Source organism: Rattus norvegicus, chromosome 15, assembly GCF_021556685.1.
Source record: "Rattus norvegicus strain SHRSP/BbbUtx chromosome 15, alternate assembly SHRSP_T2T, whole genome shotgun sequence".
NCBI classification, from domain to species: domain Eukaryota; kingdom Metazoa; phylum Chordata; class Mammalia; order Rodentia; family Muridae; genus Rattus; species Rattus norvegicus.
Window position 1 is genome coordinate 11121050 of NC_141548.1, and position 18139 is coordinate 11139188.

At 46.5% G+C, this 18139-nt stretch overlaps 1 protein-coding gene and 1 pseudogene across 21 annotated transcripts in view; one reads left to right on the top strand and one right to left on the bottom strand.

The window, feature by feature from the left end:
• The window catches only part of Thrb (thyroid hormone receptor beta), a 339826-nt gene that overhangs the window by 140983 nt on the left and 180704 nt on the right, over nt 1-18139 (bottom strand).
• On the top strand, nt 8-2995 carry LOC148000818 (biorientation of chromosomes in cell division protein 1 pseudogene; annotated as a pseudogene).

Here is an 18139-nt window from a genome sequence, read left to right on the forward strand (position 1 = left end):
TTCCACAATGATTGTGCCGAAGTAAACCAGAAGAAAAAGAAAAAAAAAGCCAAGAAAAGCCCTAAAACATTGCTGTTAGTTTTGTGCATTGCTTCTAGATCTAAAGAGGGGTGGGGATAGTCCAGAAAGGTTAGTAAGTCACTTCAGTGACACACACTGCATATGTGTTCTCATGAGAACAGAGGGTTCTGAGTGTCTGTTTGCCGTGTTCTGCAAACAATTTCAGAGGGCATTGGGGCACTGCCCCTTTCTGGGCTGTTCCTAGATGTCTGAATTGACACAAGAGACATACTTAAAAAACAACAAACAAACCAAGGTGTCCTCTTTCAGCCAGTATCAAACCATAGGCATGTTCTCTGCCAACTCATACTGGACATTTCCTCCTTGAGTGTGTTCAAAGGACTGCGGGTGTACTTTTGAGTCTCTGAACAGTTCAGTTTCTGCTCCCAGAGTCATGACCCACCACTAAGTGACTAAAATATCCCAACTAATTGGTTATTAGGGAAGCAACTTCTTTTGACACACAGAGCCCGGTTTCGTCAGCAGTTGGTCATAAGTAGGTGTTATAAACATCTGCACTTAGTGGGCCCACAACACAGTGACTAATCGGGTAACCGTGCAACCTGTTACCCCGAGATCTTAAAGCTGTTGTCCAGTTCAGAGGCTGAGATTTTTCTACCCTTTGCCAGCAGCCATGACTCTAAAATAATTTCTGAGTGTTTTTCCGATAAGCCTTCTTCTATCAGAAGTGTCACGGGACACGCAGTGACCCCAAATGTCTTCACCCCACACCTGGCGATGTCTGGATGTCCGTGTTGACAAGGAGCCTTTCAAGCACCAGCTTTAGAGAGGGCTTGGCCTTGTCACCCGAGAGCCTTACCCTATAGAGCTATCGTCTCATAACCACAGTCCTCTCCCAGTAGGTCAGAAGCGAGCTGGATGTAAACGCAACTCTCAATCGAACTCGGAACTCCCATGACACAGCAGGGTAAGGCTGCCACGTAGGGAAGACGAGGGAGGCCTTCAGCAAGAGAGGGAATGGGTGTGTGTGTGAACATGTGCCCTGCAGGTGTGAAGAGATCAGAGCCCAGAACAGGAAGTCTTTTATTCACAGGAGACAGATGAGCGCCCAAACCGCTCTCAATGTGCTGTGCGCAGTTGAGCTACGCTCGACTGGGAGGCATACATGTCAGGGCATACAGGTTATCCTTGGGGTTCCCAAGCACACTTCCAGCAACAGGAAACCCCCACGCTCTTACACACTGACAATCGAGAGTGTAAATGAGCCCAAGGCTGAGGGTACACACTCGACACCTCCCATTCCAAGCTAAAGCCCAGACAGTGCCAGAGTGCTGACAAGATACCACAAGGAGAAAATGCCTTTCCTAACTTTAGGTGATTAGTCAGGCAAAACCAGGTCCACTAAAACAAAACAAAACAAAACAAAACAAAACAAAACAAACAAACAAACAAAAAAACCATAAAACTAATCAGACTGTGCTTAGGAAATGCATCTGAGACACGTGGATTTTGTGTTGTGACTTGGGACCTATCCCTGAGACATCTACTGATGTAAAAAAATTTCCAATCCAGAACGAATCTGATAGGCAAAGCATTTCTGTTTTTAAGAATTTTGAGGGTTTAAGGGATACACGATGTTTTGCCAGAATTAAAAATGTCTGTACCTTTTGAGTCCATGATTTTACCTGCTGAGAGCTCTCTGTCTCTGTCTCTGTCTCTTTGTCTCTGTCTCTGTCTCTCTCTGTCTCTCTCTCTCTCTCTCACACACACACACAGACGCATGCACACATGCACACACTGCATCAACAGAATTTCTGGTAAGTTGTATTAAAACATGGAGGTGGGGCTGGGGATTTAGTTCAGTGGTAGAGCACTTGCCTAGGAAGCGCAAGGCCCTGGGTTCGGTCCCCAGCTCCGAAAAAAAGAACCAAAAAAAAAAAAAACCCCAAAAACCAAAAAACAAAAACATGGAGGTATATTGCTAGTAGTTTTCTCAGGAAGGCAGGCTGGGAGACAGGGAGAGTGGGGATCTGCTGAGCCCTTCAGCGTTACCGTCATTCCTATGAGCATGCACTACTTTTATTGAAATACCCTCTTAAGAGCCCCCTGGTTTTCGTAGCTACAAAAAAAAAAGATGCTTTCAGCCCCTAATGGAGTTAGGAACACATCTAAGGCTCCCAATGTTTCCCGTCAGCTCCCAGGCCCCACACAGAAGCATATCGCCTTGGTTTGGGTCCTTTTTCCTAGATCAATCAGAGGCTCTGTCTTGGGTTTAGGAACAATCTTATCTCAGGTTCTCAGCTTGGTGTCTGAAAAAGTAGTGGGTTTGGGATAAAAACTGTCAATGGCCTCGTCTCAGTTACAGTTCTCACAGGGTCATTAAAACTTAAAGATGGGAGCGGGGAGCGCCGGGGATCCTGCAGCCTCCCAGCCTGCCGCCTCCTTCGCCTGGGGCCCTCTGTGCTAGCGCAGCGCGGTGGCCTGTGGCGTCCAGAAGAACAGTCAAACACTGGCCAGGCACAGGGCATGGCCAAGGCGCACAGTGCAGTAGGAGGCGAGGAGAGCCAACTCGGGAGACCCGCAGCTCATCGCTCTCAGAATGGAGCAGCTCAAGAACCTGTTTGACAGCTTCCACCGGAGCTGCCTGGCTAACATGGACACTAAGCCAGCTTACCAGAACCTGAGGCAGAAGGTGGATACTTTTGTATCAACACCACATCTGGACAAACAATGAACAAGAACCTGCTGGGAAATGGGCTGAGGCAGAGCCGTGGTTCAGTCAGGCATGTTGGTAGCAGGAGTGGACAGGATCATTTCTCAAGTGGTCCACCCCAAACTAAACGACATGGTCAGGCCACAGATAGAGAGAGCAATCCACGAGTTCCTGTTCTCCCAGAAAAAAAGAGCTGTACCAGCTCCCCGTCCAGAACCAGAAAGCCAGGAGCCTCCAGCACCATCCCAAGATGCTTCCTAAGGATATGCCTGATACCTACAGAAAGCTCTGTTAAACGAAGACATGGATTCCTGTTTCATACGAGTATAATTTAGCCAGCCATGTCATTACTGATGTCAAGATTTTGACCTTGACGTCAGTGGTGTCATACTGGATGGAGAACAAGTTTGGTGGGGGGACAGTTACCCATACTTGCTCATGGAGTGTGTCACCTCTGACCAGCCTGTCGAAGGATGTGACTGCAGAGGACACTACTTAGAGGTTTAAGCGCTACAGTGACTTGGGCTGTCCTGAACGCATCTTGACACTTGAACACAGACACTGCATGTGGATGGCAGCGCTTGTACTCTGTGGTATGCAGAAGCCAGGCTGGAGGGTAGCTGATCGGGACAGCAAGGGTGGGACAGCAAGGGTCAGTGGGAGCGGCTGTTTGACGGTGGGTTTTGATAGGCTAGAGTTACAGACTGGACCATGTGGCAGTTAGCATCAGTAGCTTTAAGGCAGTTGTGACCTCCCTGTGCTTGGGGATCTTAATGGTTCCTTTCCTCAGAGTCTCACAGCTTCTGTCCTGGTGTCTCCCCATCTGCAGGGGTGAGTCACTCTGGGTGCAGTGCTCAGTTCTCATGTTTGTGTGTTTAGAAAAAAAAACAACCCTGCTAATAAATAGTGGATAAAAACAATCTTAAAGATAACAAACTGTTAAGGGAGGGGGCTTTTGCTTGGAGGCTCTCAGTAAAATCAGTCAGGAACCTGAACTTCAGATTATAAAGTGCAGGTTCTAAACAGCTGATGCCACCCGGCCGTGCCTTTTTGAAGATGGTGGCCCCTGTCTTCCCTGTGCCTGTCCGTGGTTAAAAAGCTCCTCCCCCCACCTTGTGCTATGACAGTTACACCGTAGCATATGCTCCAGTGGGATTTAAAACTGTATTTTCTGGAATCCAACCGTCTCTCCAGAAATTCCAGAAAAAGACTTTGGCTCATGTAGCCTTATTATTTCCTCGTCATCTCTTGGAAAGGAAAGCAGGGCGTGTGGTAGATCGATCAGAACACAGCTGCTGTCTGCAGTGCAGGGGAGCAGCCCAAAGGCTCAGGGAGCCTTGCACCAGCACAGGGGCTCTCCTTGGTCTTGCTTTCAAGTCTCAAATGCCCAGAATCCAATCCTTCTCCATCATCGAATATCTCTGTACCCTCCAGTAGTGCCATTCGGCTTCATCAGTAGCATCTGAACCATCGGAGCCCTGGGCCGTAAAGGGACTCTGAGCATTAATAAGAGCATCACCAGGAGTTTTGCGTGTCACGTCGTTAAGGTCACTTTTGGTTTTGTACATAGACTATCAGCGCTTCAACAGAATGCTAGAATTGGGGACTCTGGCTGCCAGTGGGACTCCAGCTCCTTTTAGCCCCCTGGCTCTGTGAGGGTGCTCTACCTGTGTAATACACTTAAGGCCCGTGAACTACATTGAGACATTTTCAATAGCGAAGAGAACTTTGGTGAATTTTTTTAAAAATTTAAATGTATTTAAAATTTAGCAAATTTAACCATGTTCCTAAAAATACCGTTTGATGTAATTTCTCAGCTGTGAAGTTCCTGTTGTTTTTTCTTTCTCCTAATTTCTTGCACCTGCCACTGCTCGCTGGCCCGTCCACAAATCAAGCATGAAACGTTAGCTGATTACAACCAAAATTAGGTAGGCTACTTGTGAAACTTCCCAAGTCGTTAGTCTCTGGTCCTCTGGAAGAGGATCATTCCTCTCAGGCAGCCAGCACCTGAGCAGGTTGGAGCCTGTTGAGACTGGGGTTGTTAATGAAGCGATTGGGCCCTCGTCAGAGGACAGGGTCTCTCTTCCCAGCATCACACCTGAGAGTCTAGCCTCTCCCTTAGGTGTCTGTAAGTTTGTATCAGCCACACTTGCTCTCTGAAGGTCCCCAGGAGAGTGACTCACCGGCACCCATTTTTCCATCCCAGGCTACAACATACCTGGAAATACAAGAGCATGTGACTCAGGGGACAAAAGGCACCCCTGGGCAGACAGAATAATAAAACGAAAGGCAAACGCCAAAGCCAACTGTCTCCCGAGCTCTGGCTTTGAGAGCTAGCACACCTCTAATTCACTTTTGATCTGGAGTTCTATAGTTCTCAGCCAAAGACCGTAATCCCCACTGATATGGTTCCAGAGGTTGAGGGGACTTCCCCTCAGCGCTAGCTACAGTTTACTTTCTAGTGACTCGCGTCACCTTGTGCAGTCATCCGGGGATAGGGATTTCTCACTTAGATTCGGCAAGACAAACAGCCTACAAATGCTGTAAAACCTGTTAGTTTTCTGAAATGTCACGTCCAAAACCAACCAACCAACCAACTAACCAACCAAAGACTTAATTCCTTGTACAATCACATGTTGAATGCTGTCCTTGGTCTGAAAACTCACCGCCCTGGCTCCTTAAAATCCAAGTTAAATGCAAACAGGAGCAAATGTTAGCATGAACAACTTTGAAAGTCCTCAAGTTTTCACATTAGCGGGTGATGCGTGGCCCCTACACACACACACACACACACACACACACACACACACACACACACACACACTCAGATGATTGGAAGTACATTTTCCTTTTGGGAATAGAATGCTACAGGATAGTCATAGAACAGCGTGTCTTCCAGGCAGGAAGTGACCATGGCTGTCCTCCCTTAGGTTAGCCACATGAGACCCTCATGAGGACGTGAAGAGAGACAGAGAGCCCACTCAGGAGTTCCTCACAGTAAGTTATAATAATCTTAAAAACAAGGAGGTATAAGCAAAAGAAACTTTGGTACATGATGTTCCTGACGTCACTGAGCAACTGGATAGGGTTTCTCATGAGCCATAGCTGAGTAAGATTTTTTTTTTAATGTCAAGTGCTTATAATTATGTTGTTGTAAAAATATAAAAAATAACGCTGTCTTTTATCCCGGTAGATCTGGCACCGCACTGCCCCAAGATATCTGCTGGATATCTTAATTCTCAGTCTGCAAAGCCTCTCACCCGCTCTGCTCCATCCCCTATCACACTGCTGAAGGCCTCTCTCTGAGCCTGGCAGCCATCTCTCTACCTATCTAGTTCCCAAGGCAGGTTTCCATGCCAGAAACACACATCCCAACTCCATGGCGGCCCAGACCAGCGGCCGCACACTTTCTTACACTTAAATCTGCACATGAAAGAACACACAACACAATAACCTTTGGCCCAATTGATAAGCTAAAGTTTCCCACCTAAACATACAAAGCCCAATACACATCCATCCCTTAAGAACATTTCTAACAACCTGTAAAGGTACAGCGTAGAATCTTAACGTCACCCGCCATATTGTCCTGCCACAGCTTCTCTCCCTCTCCCTCCTGTCTCTTCCTCCTTTCCGTTCCAGTCTCCTCTTCTTCCTTCGAACTTTTCTCCCACCCATCCATCCTTCTGGTCCAATGACAGGCCTCCTTCTATCCTGTACCTGCCTCCCCTGTGACATCATCCCACCTAATTATAATTAATTTTTTTCAATGTATTTTACATATGTTGGTGTTTTGCCAGTGTGTGTGTGTCTGTGCATCGTGCACACACAGCACCCATGAAGGGCAGAAGAAGGTATCAGACACCCGGAACTGGAGTTAACAAGTAGTTGTTAGCCGTAATGCAGATGCTAGGAATCACATCTGGAGTCTCTGGAAGAGCAGTTCAAGGTCTCAAGTATAAAGGCAAAATTTGTTAAGACATGACATTTCTCCTAGATCTTTTTCGAACTTAAAATTTTATTTTACCAAGTTTGCCAGGCACGGCAGCCCTCTCGGCTTCAGCTGGGGCTTCCTAGTCTCCTCCACTTTCTTGGGCTTACCCAAGGAAAGGGGGATCCATGAGTTGTAGAGCATCTGGGGTTCTGAGGTAAGCCTGGTTCCCTGAGGCTTTAGTATCAGGGCTGGACCACCTGAGCATCCTTATAACGGTTGACTGAGTTTTGGCAGATGTCCGACTTCCCATGGGCAAGAGGCTGGCGGGAAGGGGTACATCCAGAGATGTTTGTTTGGTCAGGAGAGAGTGAGGCCCCATCCCCAGTGTCTTTCATGGGAGACGTTAATTGCTACTGAGCAACTGAAACGTGGCTACCACAACCAGCGATAGCTCTCTTGGCTATCGGCTACTTGGGCACACACCCTGGTCGTTTTAATCTAAATGGCACTTGCTCACTAAGCTTTTCACTTAGTTTTCAGCTTCTTGTGTTTACCTGTGCAGCAGCTCCACTGTCCTTTGATTTCACTCAGAATTAAAGGTCAGACGGGCTTGCATTTCTACTCCGGGTGTAGTCAAGAGCTTAGACTTAACTATCACCATTAACCCACTTCTCGAGCGAAGGACACGCCAGACCTGGAGGAGCTCTTTGATCTTCCATTAGAGCCCTGTTGGAGAGGCAGGAGTTATTTGGAAGAATGAGACCCAACCGTTAACTGGGTCAAGTGACAGCATTGCGATGGCTACCTAGTTTAGGATAATGTGAGCTAAACGTCCAAAGCTTTTGCTAAGAACCTGTGAGCCACTATCACAGGATGTGCAACTCACTTCCAAATGCTGTCTCCTGCAATTATGGGCGTCTGGAGATGAATCATCTATCCTACCTTAATTCCTGGCAATATCTTAGCCCAGGACCCAATTCAGAGGCTAGTTGAGAGATTTTATTTTGGGGTGTGTGTGTGTGTGTGTGTGTGTGTGTGTGTGTGTGTGCGCGCGCGCGCGCACGCACATGCTCACAAACATGCATAGGCATCTCTCTGTGGAGTGCAGGTGCTCTCAGAGGCCATAAGATGACATTAGGTGCTTAGGAAACTAGAGTTATAGACGGTTGTGAGCTACCCAGCGTGTGTAATATTGATGACTGACACAAGGCCCACGTAATTGCAGTATGTACTCTTAAATAATGATGTTGAGCAAAGCCCACGTCTAACCAAGGAGCATGGCCAGAAGGGACAGTTGACAACGGTGCACGGCAACATGTCCTGTGCTCAGTGTGCCCACAAAGGGGAGGAGCCCCCATCCCCTTCCAGAAGAAAGATACCCCATGAGTCATGATGGGGGGGTGCTCTTCTGCAGCCGGGGGGCCATGGAGGGCCTTTCTCCCACAGAAGAGTGGCTCCTTCAGGGCTGCCAGCCTCACCGGGCTCTCTGCACCCTATGCTGGCATTTCGAAGCCACGAGTGGATGTTGTTTGCTAACTTTCTGCCAAGAACCCTGTACCTTCAGGATTTCTCCAGGGCAGGATGCTTAAGATCCTTGCTTCAGAGGCTTCACACACGGGTCAGCTTCTGCTTCCTTGCTAATGTCAGGAGGCTCTCCCAAGCCCCAGTAAACATGGCGTCTTGGACACAGTATGGGGCACGATCAGTCGCTTTAGAGGAGGGCTCTTTCGAAGGCACTCGGGGGAAGGTGGAGGGCACAGATTAGAAAGGATGAGACAGACTCGGCAAGCAGGCAGCTACACGAAGCCGTGAGGTCTCCATCAGAACACACCTTTCGTCCTGGAGTATCCTGATTTATCAGCATCTAGTGCCAACCTGGGAGACACTGGGTTTCCTCAGAGACTCTGCCTCCTGCGTGTCCTCCTACTTGGAGGCAGCGGGGCAGAAGCAGAATAGCTCTATGTGCAGGAGCTGGCTACAGAGTGGTCTGGCTACAGAGTGGTCTGGCAGAAGCACACGAGCTACAGAAAGGGCTGTGCGAGTGTTCCGATTGCTTTCACACTGTCCTTTACACCACAATTCTCCTTTAAACCAATCCTCTTCCCACCGGTCCCCACCCCTGCCATTCAGACATTTATAGGCTGAAGAAGATGATGTTCCAGACAGGACATTAAGGCCTTATAAACAAACACAAACTCACTACAGAAACAATAAACTCTTATAAGTGGAAGCCATGGGCCTGGACAAACAGTGACGTGCTGATGAGTTAGCTGAAGGCAAACAAATAAGACCCAGCGTCTTCCCTGAGGCTGAGAACAGCTGCTGCGTCTGTCCCTCTGCCCAGCCGGTGCCCACAGTTATAGGGCTCATCGCTGTGCCCGGGAGCTTTGAAGGATCTGGATGTGGGGCAGCCCCAGAACAACGGATCAGAAGTTCTGATCAGTTCTAAGCTAAACTGTTCGACTTTACTTTCTTTCTTTCTTTCTTTTTTTTTTTTTTTTTTTTTTTGAGACTCGGTTTTGGTTTCTCTGTGCAACAAGCCCTGGCTAGCCTGGACTCACTTTGTAGATCAGGCTGGCCTGGAACTTACGGAGATCCACCTGCCTCTGCTCGGATTAAAGGCATTTTTTTATACTATTTTTAATTATGTGTGTTTGTGGTGTATGCACATGGGTGTACACACACTTGTGTACACATGTGTGCTCATGCATACATGAGAAGTGTGTCCTGCTCAGTTGTAGTCTACCTTTTAACACCCCATGCCCTACCAACCCTTCTGTTCTCATTGCCCTACAGGGCTACAGGCACAGGAAGCCACACCTGGGGTTTTCGCATGGCTGGGGACTTGACCAACCCTTGCTATCAATCCTTAAGCCATCTCTCTAGCTCTGTGGCCCTTTGGAGAAACTCCAACATGTGTCAACTTTAAGAAACTGGGCTTTTAGAATTCTTAAGTTTAGAGTCACACACACGCACGCCCACTTCTTTTTTTTTTTTTCTTTTCTTTTTTTTTTTTCGGAGCTGGGGACCGAACCCAGGGCCCTGCGCTTGCTAGGCAAGTGCTCTACCACTGAGCTAAATCCCCAACCCGCACGCCCACTTCTGAGCCGCACCTCAGACTTGCTGAGTCGCCTGTTGGAAGAAGCAGGTGCAGACACATTACTCTTAGTTTTAAAATGCCCCGAGGGCAGCTCGATATTCACTTTTTAATTGACCATATCAGTCCTAAAGCATCGAATCTCTGTGGCTGGCAGTGTACAAAAAGAACGATGAAACCTGAAAAGAAAGTGCTTTATTTCTACTTTCCAGCAGCTGGCCATGGTATCCAAGGAGGATTCCATCATGAGAGAGGCTGAGGCAGGAGGAGGGCAAGCTTCAGGCTAGCCAAGGCTACATAGTGAGTTCCAGGCTAGCCTGGGCTACACGGTGACACTGTCTCAGAAAGGACCGGAATAGGGTTCTTTTTCCTTTTAAAATAATACAAATCCCTTCTTATTATTTTTGGTTTATACTTTGTGTTAAAGTCTACCACCCTTGTAAACATGTACTCAGATTGTCCAGCACCTAGTTAAAAAAACTGGACTTTACCAGTCTCCGGAAGTTGCCCTACCCAACCCCCGGGAAACCACAAAACCAGCTTTAAAGAAAAATTTTTTTATGTGTTTGAATATCATGCAATTGCAGTAAAACGGATCTGGTTTGATGCAAGTAATTACTGAAAAATAATTAAGAGGCCAGTAATATTTGAGACGAAATGGTCTATGATACCCCGTGTAACTCTTATTTATGGTTAGGGTAAACGAGAAAATGAGGTCAGAAGGAAACATGCCCCAGAAAGTCATACGCTGGTAGTTACTGACACCGAGCCCGGGCCTTGCAACCATGGTTCAGGCAGGTGTCTGCATCATACGCTATGGACAGGGGTGAAGATGAAGTCATGAAGGCCATCTGTCCTCTGCGTTGAAGCAAGCGCTTGCCTCTCACATTTATAACCAGTTGAGAATTTAATCTGCCACACGGCTCTACAAGTCAGCACGAAAAATGCCTCTGAAGCATGCTTATGGAAAGAGCTAAATTAGCTGTTTCTTTAAAAATCTATTCCAGAAATACTTTAGACTCTCTATCCACTTCTTTCTTTCTGAGGAGAGGGTGATTTGTGCTCACTGAAGATGAACTGATAGAAGAAACCCAGAGCTAGGCAGTGGACCCAAGGGACCTTTACAAAGACAAGAGTTGATGGGTGGAGCTTGTGACATTTCTAAGAGACACAAATGCTTGTTCTTCCAGCTCTTAAAATGCTTCTACCTCTTTCCCTCCATGAGCCTCAAGCCCTAGGAGCAACTGTACTGTAGCTGCATTAAAAACATATATGTACATGTAACATTATAGAGACTGAGCAGGTTGTATTTATGTTTATAGACACACACACACACACAGACACAGACACAGACACACACACACACACACACACACGCATCTGAGGGAGAGAGAAGGAAAGAGAGTAGGGGTGGGGGAGGAGAAAAATAGAGGGACAGGGTCTGTCTCAGCTTTGCTTTAAGCCAGTGGGTTCGATCATTTGAGCTAAGGATGCTTTCCAAGAAACTTCGAGCTTTGTGTGAGCATCCTGGATTTCCTACAGGCATCCTTCCCGTCTGCAAACAGCCTTTGGAATTCACCGTCTACTCACTTGGCTTGCCCGGAGTACCAGGTGCAATTGCCCCACCCCCATTACTTATACAATCCCCACGATCAAATGGACAGAGTTTCTTTTCAACACTGGCTGAAACTGGGGCATCTGGAGACATACCTCCAGTACACCCAAGTTCTTAACAGAACTCCTGGGATGCCTTGAGTTTCTGGTTAAGTCCATAAGCAAACATACCAGAGTTTATATCACTCAGTGCATGTGGCTTCTCTAGAGTAGGAAGTAGTGGTCCTTTGTGGTACATCTTCCTTGTTGCACACGCCCTGGGAATGCAGGGGAGTGGCAGTGGGGGCCACTCTGGTTACCCCGACCTGCCCACACTGCCTCTGAGCTCCAGCACCGATGTCTCCTCACTGACTCAGCAATGGCTGTGGAAAATAATGATTACATCTCTAGTTGTGTCCAGTCCACTGACACGTCGCTACCTGACTGTGCCCCAGGCTTGGAGGCAGAACCTTTCAGGACTCCTGGAATTTAGCATACAGTCGCTGCATGAGGATCCTGAGAGACTACCTTGTGGGTTCTGCTCACTTGGCAATGGCTGCCAGAGAGGCTGGGGATATGTGAGCATGTTTGGTGATGCTAAGCAGGAAGGACAAACAGATACACTATCAAAGGGGTCGAGACTCTAAAGACCTTCTACTTAAACCCACAGATGCTAATTCTGGCAGGGTCTACCAGTACTCTGCGAATTTGGGCACTTAGACTCTCCATGCATTTCTCAGATCGTATGATATCTAGGGCGCAGCTGGACAATTCCCCAGTGAGTACCCATGGATCACATCGTCCAGGGTTGGGGGTTATCACTCCTTTAAAATGGTTACTGATTTTATAGGAGACTGAATATCACAGTATTTATAAAAGCCATGTTCATGGCTTAACCCCCCAGAATCAGTGACTTTATTTGGGACTAGATCTTTCTCCACAGCTCCCTTCACCTCATGAGTAGTTTATTTCCCACTTCCCCAGCTCAAGGATGACCCCACGAGGAAAAGGATTCTGTTTCATTTGCTCAGGAATAAGTCGTGGCATCCAGTCAGTATTTAATAAATAATTTTTAAGCAATTGATTACAGTCAATGAGGCACTTATTTTCTACATTTATTTACTTGTTTTTTAAACTCAGCCACCTTACATATTACACAGTTAATATATATGTTACATATATAACATATCCTTACTGTTACAAATTCTTATTGATGATGACAGGTTTTTACCAGAGCCCTTTGACTTTCATAGGTATTCAGTCATATCATCAACAACAAAAATATATCTTGGTTTTGGTTACATCAGCTATGTCAATATTTCTTACCCACTAAATTCATTGGGACCTCTGACAGTGACAAGTGCTGTGGTGGGAGGAGGGACCAGTAAGATTTGCAACTTCCCATGTTCATACCCTCTGCCACGAATCTTTGCTCTGAGTCCTGGCTCAGCCACAGGAATGCTTTGGCTGTTGGCAGACATGAGGCAAGCCCAAGTCTAAAAAGTGCCATTGTTACTGGACTGGCACTGGGCATTGCTCCTTAGCCTGTACCATGACAGCATCCCTGGCCTGGCTTGGAGAAGGAGAAAGAGGAGGAGAAAGAGAAAGAGGGGGAGGAGGTAGGAGGAAGAGGAGGAAGAGGAGGAAGAGGAGGAGAAGGAGGAAGAAGAGGAAGAGGAAGAGGAGGAAGAGGATGAGGAAGAGAAGGGGAGGAGAAGAAGATGTAATGCTACAATGTCTTCATTGTTCTAGTAGACACCATTGCCTATAGGCAGCCATCCTCAGACACATAGCATTCCCAATCATGGCAGAAGAGCTGTCCAGTTGGTTCCTAATTACCACTGATCATAGGATCTATCTATCTATCTATCTATCTATCTATCTATCTATCTATCTATCTATCTATCTATCTATCTGTTTGTTATCATTTGCCTGGTGGGGCAGCTGTTAGAAATAGCTATAAACCCCATCACTTTTGAGGCAGGAGGTGATGTTTCTATGAGTCAATATCCGGCAAAGACTAGAAAGTTACATCATTTAGAATTGTGACGTCTGTTAGCTTTTGGTCATCCATGGCAATGTTAAAGGAAAAAGGGGAAATAGGTAGTAATTGTTTTTTTAAAATTTAAAGTGGTTACTGGTATACCATTCCTGGATGTAGATTCTGAGTCAGTGTATGACAGGGGTGCCCTGGCCTCCCATGTTATTGCAGCACCGTTCCCCACAATGAAGACACTGAAAATGCTTAGCTGCCCATCAATCAATGGATAATGCAGTAAATGTGAGCTGACAAGGCTCCCCAGACAGGTTGTACTCAACGGTAAAGAAGAAAGAAACTACGTCATTTGCAGGGAAATGGAGATCATGCTCAGCGAAGTATGCAAAACTCAAAACACAAGTGCTGCATTTTCTCATATGTAGAATAGTTTGCAAATGCATGAGGGCATGTGTGTATGCACATCTCTCTCTGTGTAAGTGTGTGTGTGTGTGTGTGTGTGTGTGTGTGTGTGAAATACAAGGGGTGTGTAATTTCTCAGCTAGGTTCCTTCTAGCCCTTAGAGAGACCATTCCAATGCTGTTGCAACAGTGGCAGATGAGAAATATGAGAAGCCTTTATTCATTTTATAGATTATACAGACCAGTGGCTCTCACATAGTGTTCCCAGAGCCAGCAGGGGCAGCAATGTCTGGGCCAAAAAATATTATTTGTCCTAGCCACAGACCTACTGGATCACAAAGTTTGAGGCCAAGATCCAGGAGCCTAAGGCCATTAGGAGATTCAAGCTCATGATTACAAGAACATATCCCCCAACATTGCTTGCTTTTCTCTCCTTTTTTCTCTAAAATACGATTTGTCTTCCAGAAAGACTACCTGGAATTGGCTCATACAATTTCCCACCTTAGAGTTTTGGCCTGACGCACTGTCACGTGCAGATGTGCTTTGGCAGTTATCTCTAATATCAGTGACCTGGCAAATCATTTCTGTGGAGCCAGGCGGAGGTGGTCGTTACTGGGAGCCCCTGTGCTGTCTATGGCTGTGTCGGGTCTGTGAGCAGTACCCTGCTCTTGACATTTCTGTGGGCAATAGAAGTTCGGTGTGTGGGGCGAGGCTAGGCAGAGCAGAGTATGTGTGGATATTAGCATACGTCCACACATTAGCTCAAGCAGTAGGTAGTTACTGATTCAAACACGGCCATTTGCCTGCTGCACTGTAGGTAGGAAATAAGAAGCGTAGCTTCATCGTAAGAGCAGACCGGTCACATCGATTTGGGGTATTTCCGTGAATTTTAATAATGAGGTAAAGAGACTTGAAGCACGTGTGATAAGCCAGGTGTACCCGCCCATCACCCAGCTCCTCCCTATTTGAATTATGCAAGTAACTATGATCAGTTTTAAACAATGAGAAAAAACAGGACCCAAAGAGCCCAGGAACATGTCCCATGTCCGTGCAGGACTCAAAACCAAGTTCGCTTTCGTCTAATCCTGCTTTGGTACCTACCCTCCCCCAAGTATCTTCTGTTCCCACTCCAGTTCACAGCTAAGAAATCTGAGTCTATTTCCTTCCACGGTGGACTTCTAAAATTCCCTTTCTAAGAGACTCTGTACAGACCTCCTCCTTGTTAATTTAGAAATGTTGTGAAGTTGGAACTCTTTAAGGATGCTTTTATTACTTAAGTCTAGAGACTACCAAATCATTATACATGGTATATAAAAGAAACTATTTGAGTATTAACAGTTCAATTGTCCAGAGATGAGAGGATTACAGTCTGCTATGGCGCTCAGAAGGAATATTAGTTACCTGTAATTCAGGTTTCAGGACGCTCACAACCATAACAGATAACAGCTTGTGGATCTAAATTTCCTGGCACATGGCAGATCTTCTCTGGACAGCTCAGCTTTCTCTGTCTCTGGCCACCCACAGAGAGGAGGCTCCAATCTGTCTTGTAAAGCTCTCTTCTACAGAGGCCTCTGCTCCTCCCCAGGATTTAGTGTGCAGCCCAAGACGAGTGGCTTGCCATAAATATTGACTTCCCGAGACGTGATTTGTAAACAGCTCCGAGGATCACAGGAGAACAGGAAGAGGCACAAGTTCGGGGAGCAGAGAAAGACTTGACAGCATTCCCGAGGGAACGTGCAAGACTGGCGTGGGCACAGCCAGGTCAAGGACCTTAGAGCCTCAGGCTTGGAGGTATGCCAGTCTTTCCAGCACAAGAGCTGACAGTGTGCAGAGAATGCTCACCGGGGCTGACAGGGTGCAGAGAATGCTCACCACGGCCCCGCATTCCCACCCTAGCATTTTTATGGCGTGAAGACTGTTCCCTACAGAGGCTGCTCCTACCAAGATTGGCTCAACCTGTGTCCTTGATCCACTCTAACCTGGCTCCTTGTTTAGCTGAATGACATGGCACCACCTCTCTGTTCAATTTTATATAATAAACACACTGAGCTTCTGAATGGCTGTGGCTTCTCCAGCCGAGAGCCCAGAGCACCATAGGAATCCATCCATCTGTCTGTCTGTCTGTCTGTCTGTCTGCTTGCCTGCCCTTTCTTCATTCCCTCGTCACCCAGTCAGGTCTGTCCCTGGATGTGGCACATGAGTATTTCTTTGCCTGTTGGGAGCATGGCCTCTAGAAAGGAACAGCTATATCACTAAATGTTTCAGTTCTCCTCTCTCTCTCTCTCTCTCTCTCTCTCTCTCTCTCTCTCTCTCTCTCTCTCTCTGTGTGTGTGTGTGTTCGTGTACTCAAGGTTGGATGTACAACATAAGCACATGTAAACCAGAGATGTCTGTCAGGTGCCCTCCTCAAGTGTCCCCCAAGTCCTAAGTTTGTATTTTTTTTTAATTTAAGTTTTCTTTAAATCCTACTCACTGCCCCCGCTCCATAGTCTCCCACCTGGGACTTCAAGTCTCTGCCAGGCTAGGTGCTTCCTCTCCCATTAAGGCCAGACAAGGCAGCCCAGCTAGAATATATCCCAGGCACCAGCTTTTGGGACAGCCCCATTCCTGTTGTTTGGGACCCACATGAAGACCAAGCTGCACATCTGTAACCTATGTGTGGGGAGGTCTAGGTCCAGATTGTTTATGCTCTTTGGTTGGTGGTTGAGCTCTGAGAGCCCCCAAGGGTCCAGGCTAGTTGACTCTGTTGGTATTCCTACGGAGTTAAGTTTGGATTTTTGAAAGAGATCCTCTCCTTGATCCTGGAGCTCACTGATTGGCTAACTAGCCAGCTAGGGGGCTCTGCTGTTTCCTGGATCTGCCCACCCAGAGCTAGGGTCACATGCACTCTGCCACGCCCAGCTTTTAGTCGGCGCCCGCCGAGTATCTGAACTCTTGGGTCCCTCACAGTTGCAGAGCAAGCACTTTGCCCACCAAGTCCTCATCCCGGGTCCCGGTCTCTTTCTTCCTAAGGCACAGCACAGCCAGGCAAGTGGATGAAGAAACACGATAAGTTTAACGATGTGCTCTCTTTCTAGTTCACCGCCCCACACCCTCGAACTGGCACACGACCTCGCAGACCATAACGTAAAGCCTTAAACCCTGTGGCCAGCTTATCCAGAGAACCAATATCTGTCTTCATGCTAATCATTACTCTGTATTTTCTTAACGACTGATGGAACTTGGTTTGAGACAATTAATTACCATGTCATATATGGTTCATTAAAAATGTTTTGGCTATATTTATGTATAGGTACCAAATGTATGTCTGATACCCATGCAGGCCAGAAGGGGGCGTTATAAATGGTTGTGAACCTCCCTGCGGGTGCTAGGAACTGAACCCAGGTCCTCTGCAAACACCAGCCAGTGTTCCTAACAGCTAAGCAATCTCTTAGCCCCTTATATGCAATTCTTTTTGTTTAAAAAAGATCACATTTCTAAACTGAATGAGGATTACAGATTCCTTTTTTCTTCAAATTAAAGAATGTGGTTTCCAATAAGCATTTTACAAATATTTTCAAAATGGATACCTATCAATACTGCTTAATTATTAGACGGTAATTTGAGTCTGACTGGCACAATCTAGCTTCATTCCTTGTGAGCCATCGACACTGAGTCCTGAATGCTTTTTTACATTCTTGAAGAGAAACTGCAGTTCTCAGCTCATTTTTACTAAGTCTTAAACAAATTTCTTATAGACATAACATGAGAACTGTATCACAAACTCATTTTTCTCCTTTCTACATCACAGTATAACCTTGCCATTTCTCTATGTTACAATACCTTTACAAGCACCAGTTTAAATGACCTCCAGCAGCCCCCACATATATAATTCAGTTAGCAGTCTCCTATCAAAAGGTACTTGGTTGATTTCCAAATACAAGTAGTAGCATTTCTCTGTAGCAATTTATTTCTAAATTGTAGATCAGTTCTAGAATTTTTTTTTGGAAATTTTAAAAATTTGGAAAAATTTGGAAAATATTTGGCAAGCATTCTAGAAATTTCCAAAACTATCACTTGAATGAATATGGGAGACCTAAGTGTGAAATGCAGTCTTGGGGCTTTCAGATGAGTCAGCCCATGCACTCAGGGCTGTGAATATACAGTGACAAGCACTGAGATAGCCCTGTGGTCCCAGAAGCCCCTTCCTACAACTGTGAACTATGATAACCTGGAGGCAGGATCTTAATGGTATAGCCGTGGGGTTAGAGAGAGGGCAGGGAGACTAAGTAGAATTACACAAAAATACTCTGGGAAGCTGGGTGTCATGAGAGCAATGACAGGCCTGTGAGATGACTCAGCTTGATGCTGTCAAGCATGTGTAGGTGTACATATACACTAGACACAC